Source organism: Tetrao urogallus, assembly GCF_951394365.1.
Source record: "Tetrao urogallus genome assembly, chromosome: 6".
NCBI lineage: Eukaryota > Metazoa > Chordata > Aves > Galliformes > Phasianidae > Tetrao > Tetrao urogallus.
In genome coordinates, this window is record NC_136819.1 from 4,028,389 (window position 1) to 4,041,350 (window position 12,962).

General features: G+C 38.1%; 1 protein-coding gene across 1 annotated transcript in view; it reads left to right on the forward strand.

Moving 5' to 3' along the window:
- NELL1 (neural EGFL like 1) overlaps positions 1 to 12,962 on the forward strand; it is a gene marked incomplete at both ends in the record, with an annotated part of 285,943 nt that overhangs the window by 225,343 nt on the left and 47,638 nt on the right. The window lies entirely within an intron of this gene.

Consider the following 12,962-nt stretch of genomic DNA (forward strand, 5'->3'; position numbering starts at 1 on the left):
GATAGCTGGTATGTGTCCTATCCATGTGAAAATGGTCCTATGCAGCCAGTATCTGCATTGTCCAGGGGTTTCCTGCTGATCCAGGCAGCCAGTGGCTTTAGGGCAGCTTTCAGCTCAGCTGCCTACTGTTCTTTCATCTGTGAATCTTAAAAGCATCTTTTTTTTTCCTTACGGCTCTAAAGGGACTTCCTTAACCAGAATACAGTCTTTAAATTGATGAAGTGATGGTTTAAAATTGACAAATGGATGACATAACTGCAATTGAAGGCTATGTTTTTCATGCTTTTGTATTGTTTTGATGTAAAATGTGAGTTAGCACACCAAGTAAAGGAAACACAGCAGGCACAGTACCCTTGGTATATCAGTAAATTTAAAGGTGTATATCAGAAGGATATAAAATCTAGAAGTCTGAAACCAGAAGGAACGTTTTTTGTTCTTTGGAGATGTTTAGGGTTTATCAGGATTCTGCTGCTCAAGCAAATGATGATAGCATTGAGAAATCCGACCTGAAAAACCGATTTGAAAACGAGTGGAGTTTTGGATGTGAGAAGTTGTCACAATTTAGTTGTATCAGCATGTTTGAAACCTTCAGCAGATATACCTTATGCCATGTTCATATTTCAGTGGTTAGGTGACTGTCACGTTTCTGTGGTAACAGCTTCAGCCATCTGAAGGCACATACCCTGAGAAAGAAAACTGCATGTTGGGAGTAGAAAGGTGATGAACCATCTTTGAAGCAGGCCCCTTTGATTACCTGCTGACTTCTGGAAGGTATAGAGGTGTCAGGAACAGGAGGTAGTTTAGTGAAGACTTCCTCCGTAGTCTCATTGAATTTTGCTGTGGTTTTTTTTTCTTCTTAATCTTAGAAATAAACACATTGTTATAGTAATAGCAATAGCATTCCTTCATTGACATAGTCTGAAGACTGTGAAAGGGTGGGGCATTAGTTTAATTTAAAGCTTAAATGTTCCTGGTAAAATCTTGTCTAATGTAAGCTGATGGTAAGCTGATGTATGTCTGAAGCAAAATGATGTGTTTTGGTAATGCATTCTATTTGCCGTGCTGCATTTAAATATGCCCTTTAAACCAACCACACAGCAATCTCTCATATGTTATTTGTGAACAGAAAGGACTCCGCAATGGCTTAAAATTGTATGACTCAAACTGGCTTTAACATTATGGAGAGGGTATAATGAACCATCAGTTAGAAAGGTCATTGAAAAGCAGGTGCATTTACTTCTGAATATGAATCATGTGTTGCTCATTGGTTTTGTCTGCCTGGTGGAAATGATATCAGGTTAATTAAAAATTCAGAGATAATTGAGAAGTGTGAAATATATGCTGGTTACTTAGTTGAAAAGGTGAAATTAAGATATACATTTGAGGTGTATGTACAAATACATAACTCAGTGTGCCGCGAAGAAGATTTAGCTATTGCCAGCTGGGTTTACCTGAAATGAGGAATTACCATAAGACAGTTGTGGGGCTGCCTTTCCTTTTTGCAGATTGGTATCCAGAGATCCTGTCAAGTATCTCTTTTCATCCATTCCTTATAATGCTTTGTTTTCTGTTAGTGTAAGCTTGATGCTTTTTACAGAGCTGTTGTCATTTTCTATTTAGGATCTGATTCTATTTTCTGATTAAGCTTTTTGTTTGCCTTCTTTGTTTAGCTGGCCATGGCTGAAATAACCAAGCTATGTGATCATTACCATTTGTGATATTCAACACAGTACGGATGCCTATGCTGGAAAGTTTTGATGTTAGAATTTTTGCTGACTTTGCTGTGCAATTCCAGTATGTATGTGTCTGACTGCTGAGCTGGAGATGCGCATCCTCAACTGTATGTAATGCTGTTGGCTGAAGCCCAGGTGTGCTCCTGGCAGGGATCTCTGTTAAAGTCTTCTGAGAGACGTTTTGCTGTGCAGAGAGGAGTACAGGCACAGTAGTCTCAGAGTGTTGTAGGCAGTGTGAAGCCAAATGCCCTAATCTTCCATCCAGTGATGTTTTCTTCATCTCATGTTTCTGCAGCATCAAAACAAACAAACAAACAAACCCAAAAACTAACAGATCCACAACATTATTCCTTGATCTACTCTGTCTCAGTGTGTGATCCACAGGATAGTAGAGTAGCATTGTTGGTTTTGGAGACAGGCTTTGCCGTTGTTCAGTTATTTGTGGAATGCTGGTCACTACTGTCACTGGCAAAGCACTGAGAGTGAAATAGGCAGCATAATGTGGGGAGGTATCCATAGAGAGGAGTAAACAGATGAGTGAGTGCTTAGAAATGACTGTGCTGCTGGTATTTCATGGACACCTTCATGCACGTGGAGGAGTCTTGTGCATGACCCTAAGAAAAACAGACTGACTTCTATGTAGCTCCAGGATGCTGACCAGTAGAATTTCTACCAGTGGTAGAAATTTCAGGTAAGGGAGTTACTGGAATTGCACTGCAAGTTTAGTGTGAGTGTCCAGTACAGGAACACAGGAGTAGAACTGCCATGGAAAAGTAGGTGGTCATCCTGGGCTACATACACCGTGCTCCAACACACACTCCTGGCAATCATTCCAGTGAATCCCAATCGAATTGTTACTCAAATATAAGCTACATATTTACAGTATCTTCTGCACAGATTATGAATTTGGGAAATGAGAAGGAAATAGCAGAAGTGTTTAAAGCAATAGATTCCCAGATTGTAAACAGTGAGAAGCAAGGGTGAGGCATGGCAGAGAAGCATCAGGATGTGATGATTACTGAGGTTTTACTTTTGTGTGTGGTTTCAGACTGTGTGTGCAGAAGATTGTCTGGTATTGAAGTGAGAGGTCATTTTTCAGTATGTGCCATGGCTGAGAAATGTGCTGTGAATCCTAATAATTATATTTATGGATGAAAAAAGCATCAGCACCTGTAGTACTGTATTAGCTACGTGGAGACTCCTCAGTGCAGTTATAGCTTTCACAGGTGGGTGATGACATGTTGCTATGCTTGTACCTTCAAGTTGCAAAAGTTGTGTATTTCTCAGGAAAATGAGGAGGCCTTTACTTGGTTTATTTTATTTGCAGTATCTCGAGTTGTTTGTTGTCTGTGCAACTGCATACTGCTTTGTGTACTTGTCTCTTAAATTGCTTCTTTCGGAATGTACTGTTTTCTCCAGTCCTCTGGGTAAAACTCCCTACGGTCTGTATTCCTTTGGACCCTGAAGCTAGAAAGAAATGTGAGAATTCCATTTCCATGTGCTGTGTTGATCCTGAGCTGGATCAACCTTAGGCGTGTAACTATCAAAGACATTTCAGTTGAGGAACCTGGTTTTAAAATATAAGCAACCAAAACTCAAATCAAAACCGAGGAAGAGATTTTCAGTGAGTACAGGAAGATAAAATTCAAAACTCCCTACCTTTCTCTATCCAAAGATATTTTGCAGAATATGAAGCAAGGTTTATTTTGGGAAACAAACCAGCTGTGCTGCTGCGGGCATAAGGCTTTACATTAGATTCTTTCTAAAGCCTCTCATTTCAAGGTGAGGCAAAGATAATACAGCGCAGTACAGAAGGGCTGAAGTGAGCAGTGCTTCACTTATTACAGAAAATGGTGGTTGTGGTTGATACAACACTCCTGAGGGTGTGACAGATCCAGTGAAGGCAGATGCTCCAGGTGGCTGAGGTTACCCTGCTTCATTTGTTGCAAAGCTGTTCACAGCTTTTGTCCCAGTGGTGCTTATTGCAAAATGGCAAGAGGTGATATCTTAATGTGATAGAAGAAACAAAGCTGTCATTTGCAAAGATATCAGGGAATAGATGAAAGAATATCTACTAGAAAAATGTGATTAAGATGGCCTCTGAGGATCAAGGGGACATCTGTCTGCAAATCAACAAATAATTCTCAGTAGAAGCAAAAAGTTGTTTGTTCTTTTTCACAGTGCCAAGCTAAGCCAAGAAAAGTGAAGTCTCCCAGATCAGGAAGACCGTTTATTCCCTTAGCTGAACATAGCATGAAGAGACTGGGCTGTCTTCTATAGTGCTTTCACTGCCTCATACACTGGAAGTGCTGAGGTTTACAGGCCAGGAGAAATATTAACCAGTCACCAGATTCGTTTTGTTGTTGTTTTGTAAGGGATATTTTTATTGCTATCTAGTTTTCGTTATGTTCAGGTGTCTGGGTATATACAGTGCTTTTGCTTTTGATGAAAGCAATAACTGCTATATTAATCTCTACTGTTAGCTGAGATGATATCTTGACATTCCAGCTAAAAAATGGCTCTAATATTCTAATATTTTCTTGTATGACTTGTGGTCATAAAATCTCTCTTTCATAGTCTTCAGACTTGGTGAGTGATTTTTTTTTTTAAGTCACAGAAAATTATTTTGGTCCACGGAACTTGTACTTAGGAATTGAGTGGTATTATTTTGCTGATTCTGGTTGGGATAGTGCATGCTTTGAAACTTCTCAAATTCTACTTTCCTCCCCCCACCAGTGTCTAAATGACAATTGTACCTGTGAGGAATTACTGATGCAGTTTTATTCAAAAAAGAAAAAGGCAGGATTTAGCAAGTTGACATCTAATTTGCATTTGATTTAATATAGTACAGTGTAATCAAGAGGTAATTTCTGTTGATCAAACTTCACACTGCAGAGAAGATCCAAGCCCAGATTTTAATATTTTTGTTCTCTTGCCTTACATTTTCACAAAAATACCTTTAAATAGTGTCTTGGCAGGCCATTGTGTCCCAGTTCCAGTTCTAGATGTTCTTGAATTAATATCTTGTGAAGACCATCTTTATTATAGAGAATAGAGCTTATTATAGAGCTTATAAAAATAGCTGGTATATTTGATTCCTTCTTAGTACATTATCAGTGAAATGAAAATGGGATATTTAAAGAAATGAATGGATACAACTTCAGGATGTCAGCGGCTTTGTGTCTTTCTTTTGTAATGGAGCAATAGGTTTGACTCCTTCATTGCATCTTTCTTATTGATGCGTAGATTGTAAAAAATCTAAGAAGAGAATGACAGAATGTACTCTTAGAAGGGAAGAAAAAGAGGCTTATCTAGATCTCCAGTGATTAAGAAGCAATTAACAGAAGGAAAAGCTCTCAACAGAATTATGCCATCTCCTTTAGATTAAGGTAGTGACTTGCATTCAGTCTATTAAAAAGCTATTAGAAATTGTCTTGAAATTAGAGATGTTATCTTGAGTGTTATGGATGGAGCTAGTTGAAATTACATGACAACTTAACTTTTTGATGTGTTGAGAACTGAAAAACATAGCTTTCATCAAAGAAAGTTTAGAGTATAGTGGTTCTGACAAGCTCTACATGAAAACTTTGGTCAAGCTGAACTTCCAAAAAGCCCTTCACAGAAAACAAGGCTGCATAAACTCTGTGAAGTCTAAGAAAATGCAAGAGCCTAAGAGCATGGTTCACATGAATGCTTACGTGCCCTATACTTTGAGTGCCTCTGCAAGTGTCATCCCTTTGAACTCATCCAGTGAGCCCCTGTGTGCCTCATTCCCATCTCACTAGCCACATGTGACGAGCTGATGAGCCTTGGGGAACCTTCCAAGTAGAACGAGAGCCTTGTGTTTCCCCAGGGCTGTGGGCACCGTGTGTCCTGCTTCTTAGTGAGCCTCCCAATGCTGCTGACAGAACTGCTGGAGGTGCTCCTCGGGCATTGTCACACATATATTGGTGAAGGAAATCACAGAATCACAGCCTCATAAGGGGTTGGAAGGGACCTGGAGATGATCCAGGCCGGACCCCTCTGCTAGAGCAGGTTCCCTAGGCTGGACTACACAGGAAAGTTTCCCAATATATATTTCCCTGAATATCTTCAGGAAAGGGGAGTCCACAGGCCCTAGTGAATTGTCACCCTCAAAGTCAAGTTTTTCCTCATGTTTGTGTGGATCTTCCTGTGTTCCAGTTTATGCCCACTGCGCCTTGTTTTGTTGCTGGACATCACAGAAGAGGGCCTGGCTCCATCCACTTGACTCCCACTCATGAGATATTTATAAGCATTGATGGGATCCCCCCTCAGTCTTCTCCAGGCGGAACAAACCCTGATCTTTCAGAATCGTTTTCCAGTTCTGAAATGCGTATGTCAAAAGGATAAGGTGCTTTTCCTCAGATTGAAGGGACTTTCGCAAATAGTTGCCCATATGGCTGGCTTCAGTAACATTCCTGGAAGATGCAGAGCACAGTGCTGAAGATGAAAGCGATGTTTGCAGGCAAAAAGGAGGTGCCTGTCTTTCCTAGTCGAGAGAAGAGCATGCTGTGGGGAATGTGGGCAGTACTAGCTGAGCAGCTAAAAATTGCCAGGACTTCTCTTTACAGCCTGTTTAGTGCCTGGAAATCTCTGCACAAAGAGAGGTTTGCTTATCCCTGTTTTCTTTCTTTGAGCTGCTGCTACACACTGAATATTAGGTGATTATTCATCCATAAGTTTTAATTATGCACTACAGAAGGAAAATAATGTTTTGAAAGACACAGGTAAACTAACAGGTAGCAAACTCCTAAGCTTTAAACAAAAGCTTTGTGTTCTCTCTGAACTTTCTGCAGCCTACAGAGCCAAATTTTGGTCAAAAACATTGCTCAGACTGAGGCTATGGAGTTTGTTTACTGCTGATGGCCTTCTTGCTTTGGCCTTTTGACAGTGAATATTGAAATTTGCTGATAAACAAGAAGTGTGACTTGAGATGCTCTGAGTTCACTCAGAGAGGTGTTCATAAGGCATTTCCTCTTGGCTTCAGAGAGAATTTCACATGTGTTAAAGCATCAGGATCTGGCGCAGTTGAATTGTGTGAAATGAAAAATAAATTGCGTTAGTGAAATAAAAGAACGTGTAGATTGGGGTTTGTAAGTGAAACAAGCTGTGTTAGTTGCATTTATAAATGATAAACGTGCCACCTTTAACTCATTGATCTATGGCACAAATGAAACCTAGCTAGTCTACAAGTAAAGTTCTGTTTAAGCTGGGCACAGCACTCAGTCTTCTTAGAAGAAATGTGCTGCTCAGAGGCTTACCATATAGAGCTGCATTTCTGCCAAGTTTAATACAGTGAATACTAATGTATTTCACAAGTGATCTCTTTGAAGTTAATCAAGGTGTAGTGAGAGAAAATGTAGCTCAGTAATCGGAACCATCAGCATTATTTCTTTGAGGAATAATGTGATGTGGAAGAAATGGAGCGAAAAGACATGCTGATGTTGTAGAGGTGTTAGAAATTTAATTCAGCTTTCTTGTGTTTTTTCTTTTTTTAATTTAAGGTGAGTTGGTTTGTTTGTTTTCCTGAAGAGCTATGGTATAAGAGGGGCATTTGAAACTGCTAGAAGGGATACAACAGAAAAACAAGTCAGCTACCAGGATACCTGAGTAGCAGCAAGATCTTTTTCGGTATAGATAGGAATTCCACCCCACAAAAACAGCCACTGCAGTTGATTTCACTTGTTTGACATACAGAGGAAGAGATCACATCCACATCCCTATACTTGGAAAGCAAATAAAGTGACATAATTCTCTCGCCCTCTTACATGACTTACGTAGATTGTGCAATGAGGATAGCTAATCCAATTACAGTGCTCCAGGAGTAGGGGTGACAATGAGTTAAACTCTTGCTGAAGGGTGTCATCTTTTCTTTATTAACTGAAGTATCCTCTGTAATACTTATAATTAAGCTGAATTCCAGTTTTTCTGAGTATTTTTGTAAGAGTAACACTCTTTTTGAATGGTTTTCTCCTACCAGCATTTTAGATTTGAGTTACTATAGAATCATAGAATCATTAAAATTGGAAAAGACCTCTTAAGATCATCCAGTCCAACTGTCCACCTACCACCAATATTGCCCATACCACCAAAGTGAAGAAAAGCCTACCACAGAAGTAGTGATTCTTTGTAGCTGAATTAAAATTAGTGTATGGATCCAACAAAAAACAAGATGATCTTCTTTCAGATTGTTCTCACATCTTTATACAGACATGGAAAGAAATAGAAGGTTTTGCTGATTTGAAAGCTTGAAACCTTGTTTTTCCTCTCTCTGAGCTTTTTCTGCATAGATGAAATGTTTTCATCGTCTGTAGTTTGTTTGATTGTAAAACGTCTACTTTGCTTCAGAAAGTGCATGATGTATCCAAAGATAGCTCTGAATTTTCTTCTGGATAATCCTATATATTATGAATGGTGAATTATATCAGTAGATTAATACCTACTGGAAGTGAGAAAGGCCTGTGAATACATCTCCTGAAAAGAGTGGCATTAAAGCCTGGTCTAGATTCAGAGCTCACAAATTGACTGTGCAAATTCCTGTTGCTTTTGTTAGGCTTTTTTTTCTGTGACAGAGAAAGAATATACAAGATGCTGAAGTAATGCTGTGCTTAATATATGTGTGAAGCATAAACATAACATGGATTGTTCTGGTTGAATGTTTTCTTTGCTAGCTCCTTTATGATTGTGGTAGCTGTAAAATAACATACTCTACCTCAAGAAGCTGGGTGTCAAAGTTATTTTCCAACTTCTTACAATGCTCTGATAAAAATCTGTTCAATCCTTCACATTTGCAGAAATAGAGTTCTTACTCAATGCATCACTCTTTTTTTTTTTTTTTTTCTTTTGGAAATGGAAGCTATGATCTAGCAGCTCAGTTCAATAGCTGGAGTTTTCTACTACTTAACCAGCGTAACATCAGATTTATTTCTTTCAACATGTAATATCTACTAAGTAGATCAGTCAATTCAGATGCAAACATAAATGGCATGGTTTTTATGTGAAAGAGTAAAATCCAGTTTCTTATTTGATTTTTTTTTTTTTTTTCTGAAGAGACATTCTCCATATGCTGGCAATCTAATCTTTGGAATGGGACTCATTTATCTTTTGAGTGAGACATAAAATGAAAGCCCTAAACACTCCTGGTCATTAAAGATACAGTTGAACCTATTTTCTATTCCAACTCAACCATTCTTTAGCAATGTCTGCCAGAGAAATCACTTGTTTGAAATAGCTGTCAGGTTAGCATGGAGGGGCACCCCATGCCTTAACGTCATAGATGGCTGTATTTGTGATAGCTTGCAGGCCCTTTCAGCTTTTGATAGCAGTTACATCATTTTAAATGGGATTTTTTCTTAGGTGGAGTACAAGTACAATATAGACTTGTGAGTACCTTTTACCAGGTAAAGGTGCTCACACACATGCTGGGAACTGAACTCTGTGATCTTTATGGGTCCTTTTTGACTTGGGATAGTCTATGATTTTACTGGATGTTCTTGTTAGTAGACAATCAGCCTCTGTGATGAGCTGCAAAATGAGGAGAGACGCCCAAACTCTGCTTAGGATCCCATGTATCCCCCTATCCTACAGCAGCCACTCAGCTTCTTTTTAAATCTACTGGCCAGCCGAACCATCAATGACTTTGGCAGTAGGTATTCCTCATTTTAAGGGAGATGAAGTAGATTGCTCTAACTTCCAAGGCAATTTTGGTTGCTCTGTTTTTATTTGTTTTTTAATTAGTAGCCAGGATTGACAACAGTCAGTCCTTTCTTTCACAGTTCCAATGAAAGTTTTCAGGCTCAGAAGAGCTTTGATGAAAGTTCTTCTTTCTTCTCTTAAGCACTCAAAAATACTTAAATTGTTCTGCTGTTGAGCAATCAGAAGGTGCAGCCAGTACATTTATTTTGCTTGCTTATATGACCAGTTGTGAAGGCTGAATTTCAGTTAAGAAATGTTTTGTGAAACCCCCCCTAGATTTCCATTTGGTGCTTTGGAACACAGGTGGTAGTACACTGTGGGTGATGTTTGGTAATGATTTATGTATGGAAAAAAATTACTTCGGCCAATTCTTTGGCTAAAAGTAATTGTGCTTACACTTTCTAGAAAGATAGTTGGTAGTTCCTTTCCTCTGAATACAGAATGTCTGTGAACTGGCTCAGCCCTTGCAAAAAGTGAAGTTTAGTGTTAAGTTTAGTGATGTGACAAGTTTTTGTTTGCGTCTGTTTTTCTGATGAATGCTCATTCTGTGACTTCCTACCGCAGTCATCCTGGCTAACTCTTTTACCTGCCATAACTCTGGAAAGCTTATCTGTGTGTCCAAAATAAATTTTAAGAAAGAAAAACAAACATACACCAAACCTCTGCATGCCACAAGGGCTTTTTGCGTTGCGTCTGTTACAGCTGAGGCAGATTGTAAATCCCACAGTTAATGGAAACTGCCTTTTTCTTCGCCTGCTGAAGCCTCCCTTTCAGCTTCCCATCTTAAATTATTATATTTATTACTCTAAGAATGTCCATTGCAGAATTCTTTTTTTTTTTGTATCTAGTTGTATGGAGAAAGCAGAGATTTAATTCACACCTCAGAAATTTTCTTCCGTCTTCTTGTCTCAAATCTTGTTTCTTCTCCAACTTTGTATATAGAGTTCAGAGCTGTTGCAGTCTGTGAGATGTGTGTGCTGATAGCAATAATAACTCCCTCAGTGCTGCCATTAATCATTCATAGGCTATTGAGTCAGATACCGTGTGATAATGCCTATCTATTCCTACAGCCTCTCCTTTAAGATGACTGAGTCATATGGTTCTTTTGAAAGAGAACTTTGATTTTTATTACTTTTTTTTTCAATCGTTTCACTATCTTTTCTCAGTTGGCTTTATTAGTTATGTTCATTCCTAAATAAGATGAAAGAAAGTTGCATGAATAGCTGGATGACAGTCAATCACTGAGAATACAGAAGCTGATCAATAATGACCAGAATTTCTGATCCTAGAGTGTGTCTGCCTGGTTTCACTGTGGGGGATTTTTTTAGATCCCTCCATGATACAGGGTTTGCAAGTGTAAAAAGAATAAAGCTCTGAATTACACAGGGAGTCAGTAGTCCACTAGTCCAGTTACTACAGAAAGGTGTCTATTTGTTGATGCTTTTGGTTGTCATAGTGCTACTAACAATTTCTGTACTCGGTGTTAACTAACTAGCAAATTGAGACTGATTAACTAGCAGTCCACTTGCTGAATACTTTTATCATTGAGCTGGAGTACTTAAAAATAATTCATGATAGCCTCTTTGGAAGATTTTTTTTTCCAGTGAAGAAGCATGCAAATTGGGAAGTGTAATACCTTTCACATTGGTATTCTGCTGATTCTGTAACACAACTCACTTGATTACATTTCATTCGATATTTTTTGTATAAACAATACTCAATCTAGCTGAAAAAATTTATATATAGTACATTCTCGTCTGTGGATTTCATATTTCATTCTTCTTCGGGTTGCTATTAACTGCTGGACTTAAAGGGCTTAGGCAAGGTTTCTAGGACAAACTGGGAAAGAACTGAAGGAAGGGGTTTTCTGCATATGAAAGTTTTTTTTTTAAAAAAAAAAAAAACCTAACGAATTCCATTTTATGCCTTTTGCAAGAAACAGCAAATTTAAGTTTTCCTCAGAAGGAAAAATATTTTTGAGATGTAGAGAAAAGGGTTCAACCAAACCATGAAATAATCCTTATATTTTTTCTTTCCCTCATTTGAATATCAGAAATCAAACGCGGTATTAAGGCTGAGGTGCTTGACTGTATCTGAACCATAATGTAAAACGTCCAATACTTTTGTCTGGGAAAGTGTAGAACATTACAGACTTTTTGTTTTCAATGTTTTGGTTTACGCCAACCTCAACTGCACTTAAACGGTTTGAGAATCTTGATCTTTTCTGTTTGGTGAAAAAGGTTATTATAAAAACTTAGGTTAGCTGTTAGAGTCACGAAACTCGTTGTCAGTCTTTACCTCACTGAGTTGTCTTACAATATGAATATTTAGAATGATTTCAATTATCTAATAGTGATGGAAAGTACAGTTCACTGTAACGTGAGGTGGCAAAATCTGCCTGAAAATGCAGTAAAGTAATTCAAAAGAAATAATAAAGGGATAATATATACCCGTAACAACATCTTTTAAGTAACATTCAGAATATCTTATATCACTTATCTGACATTTTAAGCAGATCCAGGAGTATATTGTAAGGCTGTGGATTATTTATATATTTATTTAAGAATGTGCATAAAGTTTAAGAATTGTACTCAGTTTTTTTCCAGGAAAGTAGATTATTCCAAACTTCTAGACTCAAGATAATGCTATGGCTTGATCTTCAAGTTCAAATTGTTCTAGTAAATGAAAAAGTATATGCTGAAACTAGGAATCACTGAATTAGCACAGAACATGTTTTATAACATTGGTTGTATTGTATATAACAATATACTCTCTTTATAATCTCATTTAATGACTGTAAGCAACATTATAATGATATTTCAGCAGATTAACAATGCGGTCTAAATTGGAGCAGGTCAGCCATGGCAGTGTTAACCCGATTGTCATGCTGTTCATTTAAAACACAGCTCAGTTTTTGCTGTGTCATATAAAACAGCGGTTAAATGAGGGACCACGGCACTTTGTGGACATGGAGTTAGTTTCTGCTTTGGGAGCAGCTTAATAAATTTGTCATATGTAAAGGGTGGACGTCATAGGTAGTTCATCTATCTCAGCAATCAGCTATTCCATGAAATTGTCTGCAACTGTTCTTCTAAGGTACCAGGCAGGTGAGACGAAGGGCAGACAAAGAGCTGGTATAAAGTTATGAGAAGTCTTGGGTTCCCTTTAACAAGTAAAGATCCCACTGAATTTGGCAAGGCTATAGACCATTGAGGGCATAGCCATCCTAACAGAGCCAGTCTTCAGGTTTTAACAATCAAGGTAAAGTCTTGTTTGAGAATAACTTTACACTGGAACGATTATACAGCTATCATATCATATCATATCATATCATATCATATCATATCATATCATATCATATCATTACAGCTGATTCATCTAGATGTGTTTCCTCCTGCTTCCAGGAGGAAAATCACAATTAACACATTAAGTTACGCCTAAATAGTTTGTGGATATGTAATGCATATATAATACAGTTTGTGTTTGATGTAAGTATGCATCTTTTCTGAATTC